Consider the following 12,591-nt stretch of genomic DNA (forward strand, 5'->3'; position numbering starts at 1 on the left):
ACAGAAATGGTAGTACTAAGAGATGCGTTAAGGGATCTCCTGTATTCCAGACACACTTTTCCTTACCTCCACTGTGGAGCAGGAGGCCAGTTTTTCCTTGGTAATCAGGATACAATCACCACCAGGCAACAGAGTAACTCTCTTCTTTGCTTATGATTCACAGTCTTGAGGGAGTACAAAGGGTCCAGGTGATAGTCTTCACTTCCAGTTCAATGAAATCATTGTTGTGTCTCCCAATAGAAGCATTACTCCCTTTGGAACTAAGACTTCTAGACCAGCAGAGAATAAGGACATGGGAAAAGGAAGCAAAATTTTGCTAATGAGTCAGTAGGGGTAATAGTGAGAGATGCCACTCCCATTTCCACCCCTTGATTCCTGGAACCATGAATCCCAGCTATGGAAGAAACAGCACCATATATTGGAGGCTGATTCAGAGCATATGCAGACTTCTAGAAAACCTTGCTACAGCCTTGCATGTTATTAGCAACTAACTGGTGCCGCAACTGAGTCTTCAAAAAGCCATTTCACCATTCTCTTAAGCCAGCTGCTCCAGGATAGTGCAGAAGATGATAAGACCAGTGAATTCCATGTACATGGGCCCATAGCCACACTTATTTTGCTATGAAGTGAGTTCCTTCATCAGAAACATGCTGTGTAGAATATCATGATTGGATAAGGCATTCTGTAAGTCCATGGATAGTAGTTTTAGCAGAAACATTGATACAGGGAAGGCAAATTCATATCTGGAGTAAATTTTTATTCCAGTAAGAACAAAATGCTCCCCTTTCATGACAAAAGTGGTCCAATGTAATCAACCTGCCACTAGGTAGCTGGCCGATCACCCAGGGAATGATGTCATACTGGGAACTCAATGCTGGTCGCTGATGCTGGCAGATTGGACACTCAGCCATGGCCATTGCCACGCTGACCTTGGTGAGTGGAAGTCCATGTTGCTAAGCCCATGCATAACCTCCATCCCTGCCACCATGGCCACGTTGTTCATGAGCCTATGGAGAGATGACAGGGGTGGCTGGGGAAAGAGGCTGACTAGTAGCTATAGAATGAGTCATCCTATACATTTTATTATTAAAAAATCCTCTTCTGCTTAGGTCATCCTTTGGTGAACCTTTATACAAATATCTTCACATTTTTTGCCCATTCAGAGAGGTCTATCTATATCCCTCTTCCCCAAATTGCCTTGTTACCAATTTTCCAATCATGTTCCTTCCAAGCCCTTGACCATCCAGCCAAACCATTGCCTACAGCTCATGAGTCAGTATATAATCATACATCTAACCATTTCTCTTCTTAGTGGGCCAGATGCAACAGCTTACCCTTCACCGTGGAAGGGGTATCTTGACATGCCCTATACCACTGGACTTCTAAAAACTCATTGAGATAGAAGGCCCCTGAATTTTTGTAATATTTCCTCTTTTAGGCAACTGTCTTACCAATAAGTCTAGAGCAGCTGCTACTTCTTGCTGACCAGGTCCAAGATCTGCAGTTGGCAAGCTGGAGACCCAGGAGAACTAATAGTATAATTCCAGTCTGAGACTAGAGGCCTGAGAACCAGGATAGGTGATGGTGTAAGTTCTAGTCCAAATCCAAAGGCCTGATTACCAAGAGAGTTGAAACTGTGTATTCTAGTCCAAGTTCTTTTTCGTTCTAGTGAGGCCTCCAGTGGATTGGAAGAGGCTCATCCACATAAGGTAGAGCAATCTGTTTCACTCAGTCTACCAATTCATATGTTAATTTCATTCGGAAACATTCTCACACACACACTCAAAGTGTTTAACCACCTATCTGGGCACCCTGTGGTCCAGTCAAGTTAACACATAAAATTGACCGTCACGCTCCATCTCATTCACGCACTCATTTATACCAGTATGGACTCATGGATTCTAATTTCTTCATTGGGTTTACATTAATATTATTTTGATGCTCAAACTGTCCCAGATTTGGTTTGTGACAGCAAATTTAAACTGACATCTCTCTCATTTGACACACATTTTTCTTTTGGGAAATTTATTACTTTCTAACACAATAGATATCTAAGGCTCAGTTTGTGCTTTTCCTGCTCCAGCTCTGAAATTCAGTTGTTTCTCTAAGAAAGCCTGGTTCCTTTTAGCAAAGCATGGTATTTAGAAATGAATATCTTGGTGTTTAATTTGCTTATTGCTATTGGGATATTGTTGTTGCTAGACCCACTTAGCAGAGAGAGCTAGGAAAAATACCTGTGTGTGTATATATACACACATACATTTATGCATTTAAATCTACCTTAGTGTGTGTGTATATATACAAAAATATGTAGGTATTTGTTTAAAACCATGAGTTTCCAGCAACACATAGATACTTTCAATTCTAATCCAATACTTAACACCAGTATTCACCTAAGAATGTTCCTTCAAATAGTCCCCTTTCTATATTTGTAAATCCCTTCTCTGTTGTCAAAATATTTACTAACATGCTCTGTTTCACCTGCATTTAACCAGTCTTCCAGTCGTACCAGCCACCTCCTCAGCCCCTAGCCCCATTGCTGCTTCTTCAGCTTTTCTGTCATCTCCTTGGTCCTTGGGCATGTCGCCCCTCCCCCATTCATGATCTCACTGCCACCTCCAAGGGGAGGGAACAGTAGGGAACTTCAATGACTTCTTACTATTACGTTTTTTAATACAGTAATACAGTAATTTTTAATACAATAATTTTTAATACAGAATACATTGGTTTGATATTCCCAAATTTAGATAGTCACAAGAGTTCCCCAAGGTCAATCAATGTAGAATGAATAATTCGGCTGAAGAATGAATTCGCATTAAACATGCAGAGCTGTGTTTAAGAGAAAGTCATTTGCCATAGTTTTAAACATGTCCACAAATCCTTTGCTACTCTTCCCATTAAATAAGGGCCCTTCCCATGAATAAGGGCTAGCCTTAATGACTTGCTGTTAACAAATAGAATATAGCAGAAATGACATCACATGATATCCAAGGCCAAATCATATAAGGTGATATGGCTTTTGTTTGTTTTTCTCTTGGGATGCTTTCTCCTGGAACCCAGCCACCATGCTGTGAGGAAACCCAGGCCACATAGAGAGTCTATGTATAGGTGTTCTGGCCAACACCCTTGCTGAGGTCTCAGCCAAAGGCCAGCATTAACTGCCAGACATGCAAGATAACTCCAGCCCCCAGCCATTGTCTGACTACAACCACGCAGGATACCCTGAGCAAAGCCTGCCTAGCTGAGCCCCTGAGGATCAACCCCTGAGAGATAACGAAACAATTGTGATTGTTTTATGCTTCTGATTTTGGATGATCTATTACACAACAGTAGATAATGAAAACATTTCTCTAATGACTATATCCACTTGTTCAGAATCTGATCTCAACACAGGTTTACCATTACATTATAGTAACTTTTAGTTCTTGTAACAACTCTATTAAGTAGACATTAAAATCCGCAATTTTTAGAGTTGAAGAGTAATATGTTAGAGTAGAAACTTGGAAAATTAAGTCCTAGACTATTTTGAGGGTTTACTACAATTCAGATTTTTTTCAAGATCTAAAACCTCAATTTCCCCAAAGACACTTTAAATCATCCATCCCCTTTGACTTTTGTGCAACATTTGAAACCACATAGCATCGCTTTCTTGAAGAAATACTCCTTTTTTCTATTTTTCATAATCTTATATTGGCCTATTTTTTCATTCACTTATCCAACAATTTCTTCTCTACCTTCTTAACTCTTCTTTCTCTCCCCAGCTTCCCAGGATGCAGCCTGACATACTCTGCTCTCTTTCCAGTCTTTCTCAGAAGTCTTCTTCTCTCATTGTAATGATCATTTCTAAACAGATGACTTTCTCTCTCTGTATTTATAGCCCTGATTTATTTCTGTATTTGTGTTTGTCAGCTAATAATGTCCACTTAAAAGCCTCAGCGTCATCACAAAATATAATTAGCACTGGAAACATACTTTTAACTTTCTCATCAAAATGACTCCATCTTTTGATTTACTTAGTCCAGTCTTTGGCATTATTATTTTCTTAATATAACCAAAGTTTAAACTTCAGAATTCTTTGATTAATCCTTTTTCTTTCTTTCTTTTTTTTATAGTGAGTCATGAAATTCTGATTCATTTTGTCCTTTCTGTTGTATTTGACATAACCTCTGCCTTAGCAATTGCCTCCTAACTGGTTTCTGGGCATCTAACTTCTTTCTTCTCTAAGCCGTCCTGCTTATTACTACCAGCTCATCTCACTAAAATATTATATCAAATCCTGATTGAAAACTTCCAAAAGCATCCCATTATGTAGGAGATAAAGATTCTTTATAATATGAACATAAACTGTCCTCCAATTTATCTCATCATCCCCTAATCCCAACCTCAGTCGAATCGGTCTACTCAGTTCCTTAAATATTTCATGTACAGATTTACCTCTTCAACTTCATTTCCTTTGCTTTTTTAGAATCCCTTCTCTCTCTCTCTCTCTCTCTCTTTCTCTCTCTCTCTCTCTCTCTCTCTCTCTCTCTCTCTCTCTCTCTCTCTCTCCCCCCTCTCCCCTCTCCCTCTCTCTCCCCTGTCCTCCCTATCTCTCCCCTTCCCTTCTCCTGTCTCTGTCTCTCAGTTCGACCCTCCATGAATTTCCTACCAGTCCAAAAGGGCTATGAAAAAAGTTATTTAAGGCCACATTAAAAGAAATCACATTATATGTGGCATGGGAAGGGGGGAATTGTTACTTTATATACAGTGGCCATCGAATTCCTTTGTCGTAGGGTGACATTTGATTAGAGATCTGGAAAAAATGATCAGAAAGCCACAGAGATATCTGATGGAAGATAATTCCAAGCAGAGGGAATAGCAAATGCAAAGGCCTTGAAGCAGAATATTCTTGGCATGGTCAAGAAATAAGGAGGACGTGAGGGCTAGAGTATAGTGAGCAAGGAAAGGCTTAGGATATGAGGTTGGGGAAGGTGGGGTGTAGCTTTTTTCGAATGATGACAGTCATTCTAAGGACTGTGGTTTGACTCTGTGTAAGATAACCACTGGACAGGAGGATTTGAACATAACATGTTAAAATGGAACTTTGATTATCATGATGTCCCATCTCTGGAAATGCCAGGAATATGGAAATTCACTAAAACCATCTTCCTTTTAAACAAACCCAGTTAACCTGTGGATTATTGAATTCAAATCACAGTATGTTAACATTTGGAGATTTCAAAATTTTATGTGTTTGTTTCTTAATTTTGTCTTGCTTTTTTTTTGCTTTGATTTTGCTGTTTGTAATATAAAAAAATAATAATTTTTATTGTTTAAAGTAGCCCATATACACAGTTTAAAAGTCAAATATTGCGCTAAGCTTATAAAAGAAATCATGTTTCTTTCCTCTCCCTTTCCTGCCTCTGACTCCTGCTTTCTAGTGGTAACCATTTTCAACTTTTTAATCTATTTTTATGTATTCCTAAATAATATGTTTATTTGCCATTTCTGGATTGTTTTTTCAGTTTTAGATTTTATCTGTTTATTTTCTACTGAAGAATGTAATGATACATCCTTCTCCTACCAACCACATATGTGCTCTCATTTCCCCTCATTTCTTTCCTGTATAGTTTTTCCAGTTTTTGAATGGGTCATTATTCAGTGTTTATATTATTACAGCCATGCACGTTGACCATGTTGTATACTATGATTATTTTTCTTGCTTATGCAACTTTTTCTTTTTCTTTCTTTTCTTTTTTTTTGTAATAATTTCTGTTGTTTTTGTATTTGACTATGTACTTATGTTATTAATTCTTCCCCAATTCTCCAAATGCACTTTAAAATTAATCTTACTTTCTTTTACCAAATGTTACCAAATGTAACAGGTAACCTGTCAGTTTGTTTGTTTGTTTGTTTATTCGTTTGTTTCTTTTATTGAAAAACCATCCCTTCTAGACTCCTTTGTCCTTTTGTCCCAATCTGGAAAGGTTGTTCTGTAAGACTAGCGCCCATTGCCACTCTTGGACTTCCTCACCATTCTGGCATTTCTCTATACTCTTATCCCGGGAAAAAAGTGCCTTTTACCTCTTTTATACTACGGCCTCTATTTCTTAGATTCCTTCTTTTCCTTTTTTGCACCACCCCCCCAATTTTTAGGGTGTTGTATTATATACTCTAGTAATTTCCTAAGAAAGATGTCATAATAGTTACATTTTTTTGACTTTATATACCTGAAAATATATTTATTTATTTATCTTTATATTTCATGGATAATTTGGTGTTGAATTCTGGGTTACAGATTTTTTTCCACTTGGTTCAGAAAGCATTGCTCCATTGTCTTCTAACATTTATGTTCTCATTGAGAAGTCTGATACTTTGATTCCTAATCCTTCGTTGATTTCTGGTGTTTAGCATGACATGACGGGGGGACCTCCCCTTCATTCACACTCTCAACTAATCCACCTGTTTTAAGGCCTTCTCATTATTCCTGTTTTCATCTCTCATTCCTCTTAATTTGACCCTTTCCTGGTTTGACAGCATGAACTATTCCTGCACTTAGTTGTCATTGCTTTCTGTTGGCATTTAAGTTTTAACTTTATCTTCTCTGTTAAGTTAGGGACCACTCAATCATCTATTTTATGTCTTCCAAAATTATGTTTAAATCTCTAGTTCTCTGTAAGTTTCCACTTTTTTTTTTTTCTAGTGGAGTGTATACTTTTTAGAAATTTCTTTGGATTGATTTCTGGACACTGCAGGGATAACTATGTGTTCGATATGCTGTAATTAACAGGAAGTTAAGGACTTCAGCATTTTAAGATATAAACTTATCTCTCCACCTTTGTATTTTGTTTCTTTTTAAAGCGACCCAATTTCCATATGCAATCTACAATAGAGCATATTCTCTAACAGTGCAAAGTAACATTTGCTAATATAAAAGCATTAGACAGGAGTTGAATTCATGGAAATCAAATCAACACATGTTCATCAAGGTCTACCATGATAGTACAAGGCATCAAGAGAATATATGATACGACCTCTCTTTCCAAGGAGTTTGCCATCTTGTTCGGATGAAAAATGTACACACCATGTGAGAGAGTTAAAGATTTCATCAGAAACATAAAAAATACTAGAAATGGACTCGAACAAAAAATCAGATGATTTTAATAAATGGAATAGATAAGGGAGGTGCTTCTGAGAAGAATGAGAATGTGTGAATAAAGACATGGCTTTAACTTTAAACATAAAATAATTTTCAAAATAAAATGCATTTATAACACTAAAAATTTCATACCTATTTTGGGGGGATTTTAAAAGTAATAGCAATAATCAATTTCAACAAAATGTAAGGAACTTTAAATATTTGCAGTCATTTTAGAAACAGATATAATGGCCTTAAAATGGGTTTTTCTTCACACAAATTCTTTGAGTCTTTCTGTTTCTGCTACATGATTTGAAGTGGAGATTGGCCCCTGTGTCTGGCAAACCTAGGCTTAATTGGATTAGCAAATGCAAGTCTAGAATTTTAAATACCAAATTTGTGCACATTCTTGGCATTCTAAACCCATTGGAGGCATTTTGGAATGCTTAAAAGTCTCCAAAGGGTCCAGACTAACCAATCTACCCACTCGGGCAAAAATTTCAACCTAAGGAGATTGCATTTTAATTTTAAAATGTTTTCCAGTTTCTTAGTATACCACTTCAGTTTAGCCCTTTGTACATGAGCCTAAATGCATCAGAGAATATGCCTCCTATTCATATCTTATCTATCTCCCTGGATACTCCAAAGGCCTTCATTTATTCATTTTCCATTTCCCCCAATTGATAAGTGATGCTGAATTTAATTTCCACATTCAGACATTTGAATTCTCATCTAATTTTGGCCCTCAGTGAGGTAAGAAAATGTTAATATCTCTTTCTTCTGTCCCAACCTCATCTTGAGTATTCTGGAGGTTTCGTTGGCTTGCCTTTCTGATGTTTAACTTAATTGCTGATAGCCTTTGATTCTTTGTTAATGTTTAATTCAAATCCACTGCTCTGCCAGGGAGCTTTTTCTAATTATTTTAGTCTGTGTTAACTCTACATCATCTGAATTTTTATTTTATTTACAACAGATTCAGACACTTTAGCATGTAATTTTTCTCTAATAGTATGATGTGTATTTCATATGATCAATCTCCTTAGATCAAAACTATTTTTGAAGACGGCATATTATATATAGTGTGTAACTTTGCTGATAATTCAATTCTTTATTTAGACATCTATAAAGTGGATCAGTTAGTTTTATTGCAGCTGACTGTAACCAGCTGTAACCATGCTTCAGTTGGGGTAGTCTTAGTTAATAAAAACCATCCTTCAAGACATATATGTTGCCCTAAAAAATACATTCTGTGACTAGATTTTTTAATCTGAAAAATATTTTCATCTCAGAAGGTAATTTTCTGTCCCAGAAAAATATTTCCATTCCAGAATTCTTGAAATTCATGGATAAAATGTTTTCAGTTATTGAACGGTGTGTTTGGCAAGGGGAGTTTTGCCAAGAGAAAAGGAGCATCCAGGCTGCAGCCTAATCTTTGACGATTCTCTGCACAAATCCTTCCTTATACCCAACTTGACTCTGAGGTGGTAGCTGGGTCTAAGCAAAGGCTAAGTAACACCCGTCTCATTCTGCGTTCACACTCTCACAATCACACTCTCAGTTTTATGTTACTCAGGATTTGAAGACCAGTCACTGCATTTTTTACCAAAAGAGCAATAGACAAAAGAAGGAAGGACGGGAAAGAGGGAGAGAGGGAAAAAAGAAATCATTTATCTCAAGGCATATTTTATAATGTTTGCTGCTTTCTTAAAGATAGATATGAATTGTAAATTTGAAACCTGTATAATAATTAACCAATATTACCCCAATAAACTTAATAAAAATTTGTTAAAGATGGTTATGGAAGAGGGGTTAGATTTTAGAGCTTGGAGCCTTTTCTACCTTTTAATTCCTTCCTCCTTCATTTTCCTGGAATCGTCAATAGGTGTTTCCTTGTCTTATGTGAGTTGCATCTATTTCTATTCAGGCTCTGGAGGCTCAGCTTCCCTGAAATGGGCTTTTAAAATCTTATCTTCATAAAGATAGGCATTTTTCTACAAATTAATTTCCTATCAGCTGCCAAGAAAATTAGTTTCTTGATATCCTTAGACTTTAAGATTCCTTGGTTTATTTAGAACATTCTTAAAATTAACCTGAACACCCAGTTTTATACAATTTCACATTGGAGTGGAAGACACTCGATGTTTGGTACCATGAGGTATCTTGTGGCCATATATACCTCCAGCATTTCAAGATGTGCCTTCACAAACGTGGCCTTTTGTGGGAAAAAAAATATATTGGGAAACTTAGTAACTTCAGGAACATTGCTTTGTGTTTGAAGTATCATGTATTATTACCGTAGTAGTCAACCTTTATTAAACATTTACTTAGACTATGCACTGGGCTATCTCTATTTCCTTTAAGGATTCTGTAAGGTCCTTGTATTTCTTTCTGTTGTAACAAATTATTGTAACTGGGTAGTTTAAAACACCCTGTTCTTTCATAGTTCTGGAGGCCAGAAGTTGGAAATTAAGGTATCTGCAGGGCCATGCTCTCTCTGATGGCTCTAGAGTTGCTTCTTTCAACTCCAGTTGTTCAGGCATTCCTTGGCTTGTAGCTGAATAATTACGGCCTCTACCTTTGTCTTCACATGGCCTTATCTTCCTGTGTGCCTTTCCTCCATGTGTCTCTTATGAGAACACTTGTCATTAGATTTAGGACCCACCCAGAAAATCCTGATTGATCATACCTCAAGATCTTTAACTTAATTACATCTGCAAATATCCTTTTCCAAATAAGATCACATTCATAGGTTCCAGAAGTTAGGATATGGATATGTGTGAGCCACCATTCAACTCATTACAGTCATTTAAGCTTTTTTTTTAATGGCTGAAGAAACTAAGGTTAAGAGAATTCACAGAGCTTGGTCAAGATAAGATAAACAGAATTTGAATCTGGCTTAATCTCCCATCAAAATTTGTGGTATTTCTATCAGATCGTCTCTTATGTGAAGCTCTCTGAATTGAGTGTATATCTTGATATAGTCAGTAGTTTATAAATGTGGTGACTTTGTTCCCTTTTCATACTAGCCTGTGCTATTATCATCCTAGTGCCCTTCCAGGTAATCCCACCTTCACCGGGAAAGATGGCTGTTTAACCCCTTTTGAGAATATACCTGTAGCACAACTATCTCAGTCATCCCATGTTAAAACACTAATAATAGAGCAGCAAGTTCCCAGCAAACTGATTCACTGCTATAAGCCGAACTTTGTCATTCTCTTTCACATCAGCAGAAGAGGCAGATGGTTTAAGTCATATATTGGAGTTATCAGCAGGACACAATTTTCCACAGATGAATGTAAACAGTATGTTTTAAAAACATGATTTTTATGGCATGTTTCAATCTTAATAGTTGTTTATCATCAAAATTCAAAAGACACCCTTAACTTGGTACATGTGATATGTTGACCTAGACCCAAATGTTCTGAGCTCACAACCTTTCTGAGGATTCCGATTTTAGCCTCAGCTGCCTTGTTCCATTTATTGCTCCAAGAATGGCAGATTTTCATCATTTTTTCATATTCTAGGTTCATTATTCCCTCTCTAATTTAAGTTCTTTCCCTCAGCAACTGCACCAAAGCACATTTTTACAGAGAATTTCATAGACTGTTTTTAAAAAATAAAAATTAATTCAATGATGTATGCTTTTGAGTGTTATAACTTTAGTCCCATTTTATAGCTGGGGAAGTTGGTTCAGAGGCAACTGACATTTCATAGGTTATAGGGCATGTTCTTATCAGAGACTTCCTGTTCATTGCTCTCAGGACTATGGCTGACATTCTCTTTTCAAATGTAACCCATATAAAAATAGACTCTAATCTTCTAATTTGTATAATTTCCTTTCTTTGCAATTCTCATTTCCCTTAGCATCTACTTAGCACTTCAGGAGTTACTCTGTGGTATATTCATTTGATGATCACTTATTTCATGGTTGTATGTCTTTTTGAGATTCTTTACCTAGATTGTACACTGGGAATCTTTTCCGCTTTGAATTCCTTTCTTTATCCCCCAAGATGCCTGATATTATTCTACTCACACTAGAAACACAGAATGTTTGCTGACAGTAGGTCTGGAAAGGGAAGTGCATCCTCTTCAGGCCCATGAAGCAAAGGTCGCTCATTTCCCCTACTGTAGTCGAGGCTCCTTTACCACAGCATTGCATGGTATCAAAGGCCATGGACTCTGGAGTCAGGCGACCTGGGTTCAACTTCAGCTCTATTTCCTGCGTTGGTCAAATTACTTAGCTTTTGTGTCCCTTGGGTTTCTAACCTATAAAATGGAACTAATAATAGCACTTATATCACAGGATTTTTGATAGTTAAGTGAGTTAACACTAAAATGAAAATCGTGTCTGGAATATAGTGAGCACGAAATATGTATTTATTAAATAAGTAATCCTTTTCTCAGAATTACTGCCACTGCAGAGCGTATTTTGTTTCTGCCCCTCATCTTGTTTCCCACCAATTCACTTGCTATTGCAGCCAGAGTGACCCTTCTAAAGTACAAATAGGACACTTTACTTCTCTGCTTAAATACCTAAACAGAGGGAGTTTGGGCTTCCAACTGTCACAGAGTAAATGATACCAAGCTAGACTTCTTGCCATAAACTTTCTAAAATTGGAAAAAACATAACAGGAACCTGTTTTTTAGGGAATGGACAATAGCCAGTTTAAGACTGTAATCCTTGAGGAAGAAAATTCATGAAGTGAGCCTCATGACTGCCCAGTTCTCTGCCTGAAAACAGTTTTCTGACTACAGCTTAAAGAGGTAGAGTCTAAACTGAGTACAGTATTTCCACTGAGCTGAGGCAGCAGAGATTAAAGTTCTGGGTTACTAAAGCAGTTACAGTGTGATGGATGAGACATCAGAGAAGGGAGCTGTTCCAGAAATCTCTGTGATAGACCACCTCAAGTCCAGAGGCCTCATGGCTAGCAGCTGCAGTTGGTTTAGGAGCTGAACAAAGATCCCGGAAATTAAGCAGGACCTGAGGACACTGCCAGCCTTGCCAGAGTAGAGAGATTTTCTGGAATGTCCTGTAACATCCCTGGTATCCAAGTGAGACACTGTAAAGGCCATGTCTTAGGAGTAAAGATCATGCCCTAGAGTAAGACCTATAATAAAATCATCCTAAGAAACCTTAATACCAAGCTCTGACAAGATCCATAGAGCAACAGTGCTTGAAAGTTGAATCCCACCAAGTTACAGGGGCTGGCAAAACACCTTGGACTTTCCAGAGTCCCTCACTAATAAAGCATAAAATCAAGCCTACACAAATTCTAGAGTAGCTAGTAACTGAACTTGTTGCTGAATATATGTGTGTGTGTGGTGCGTGTGCGTGTGCGTGTGCGTGTGCGTGCGCGCGTGCTATGTATACATATGTGTGTGTATATATATATATATATATATATATATATATATATATATATATATATATATAGCAAGGAAGACAGCACGATCCTAATTCTCTAAAATGTATT

At 37.3% G+C, this 12,591-nt stretch overlaps 1 pseudogene; it reads right to left on the minus strand.

Annotated features, from left to right (window-relative positions):
* Positions 1 to 2,582, minus strand: part of LOC120586104 (protein Abitram-like) — a 29,393-nt pseudogene extending 26,811 nt beyond the window's left edge.
* Positions 2,583 to 12,591: the final 10,009 nt, after the last annotated feature.

Source organism: Pteropus medius, unplaced genomic scaffold (assembly GCF_902729225.1).
Source record: "Pteropus medius unplaced genomic scaffold, Ma_sr-lr_union100, whole genome shotgun sequence".
Taxonomy (NCBI): Eukaryota; Metazoa; Chordata; class Mammalia; order Chiroptera; family Pteropodidae; genus Pteropus; species Pteropus medius.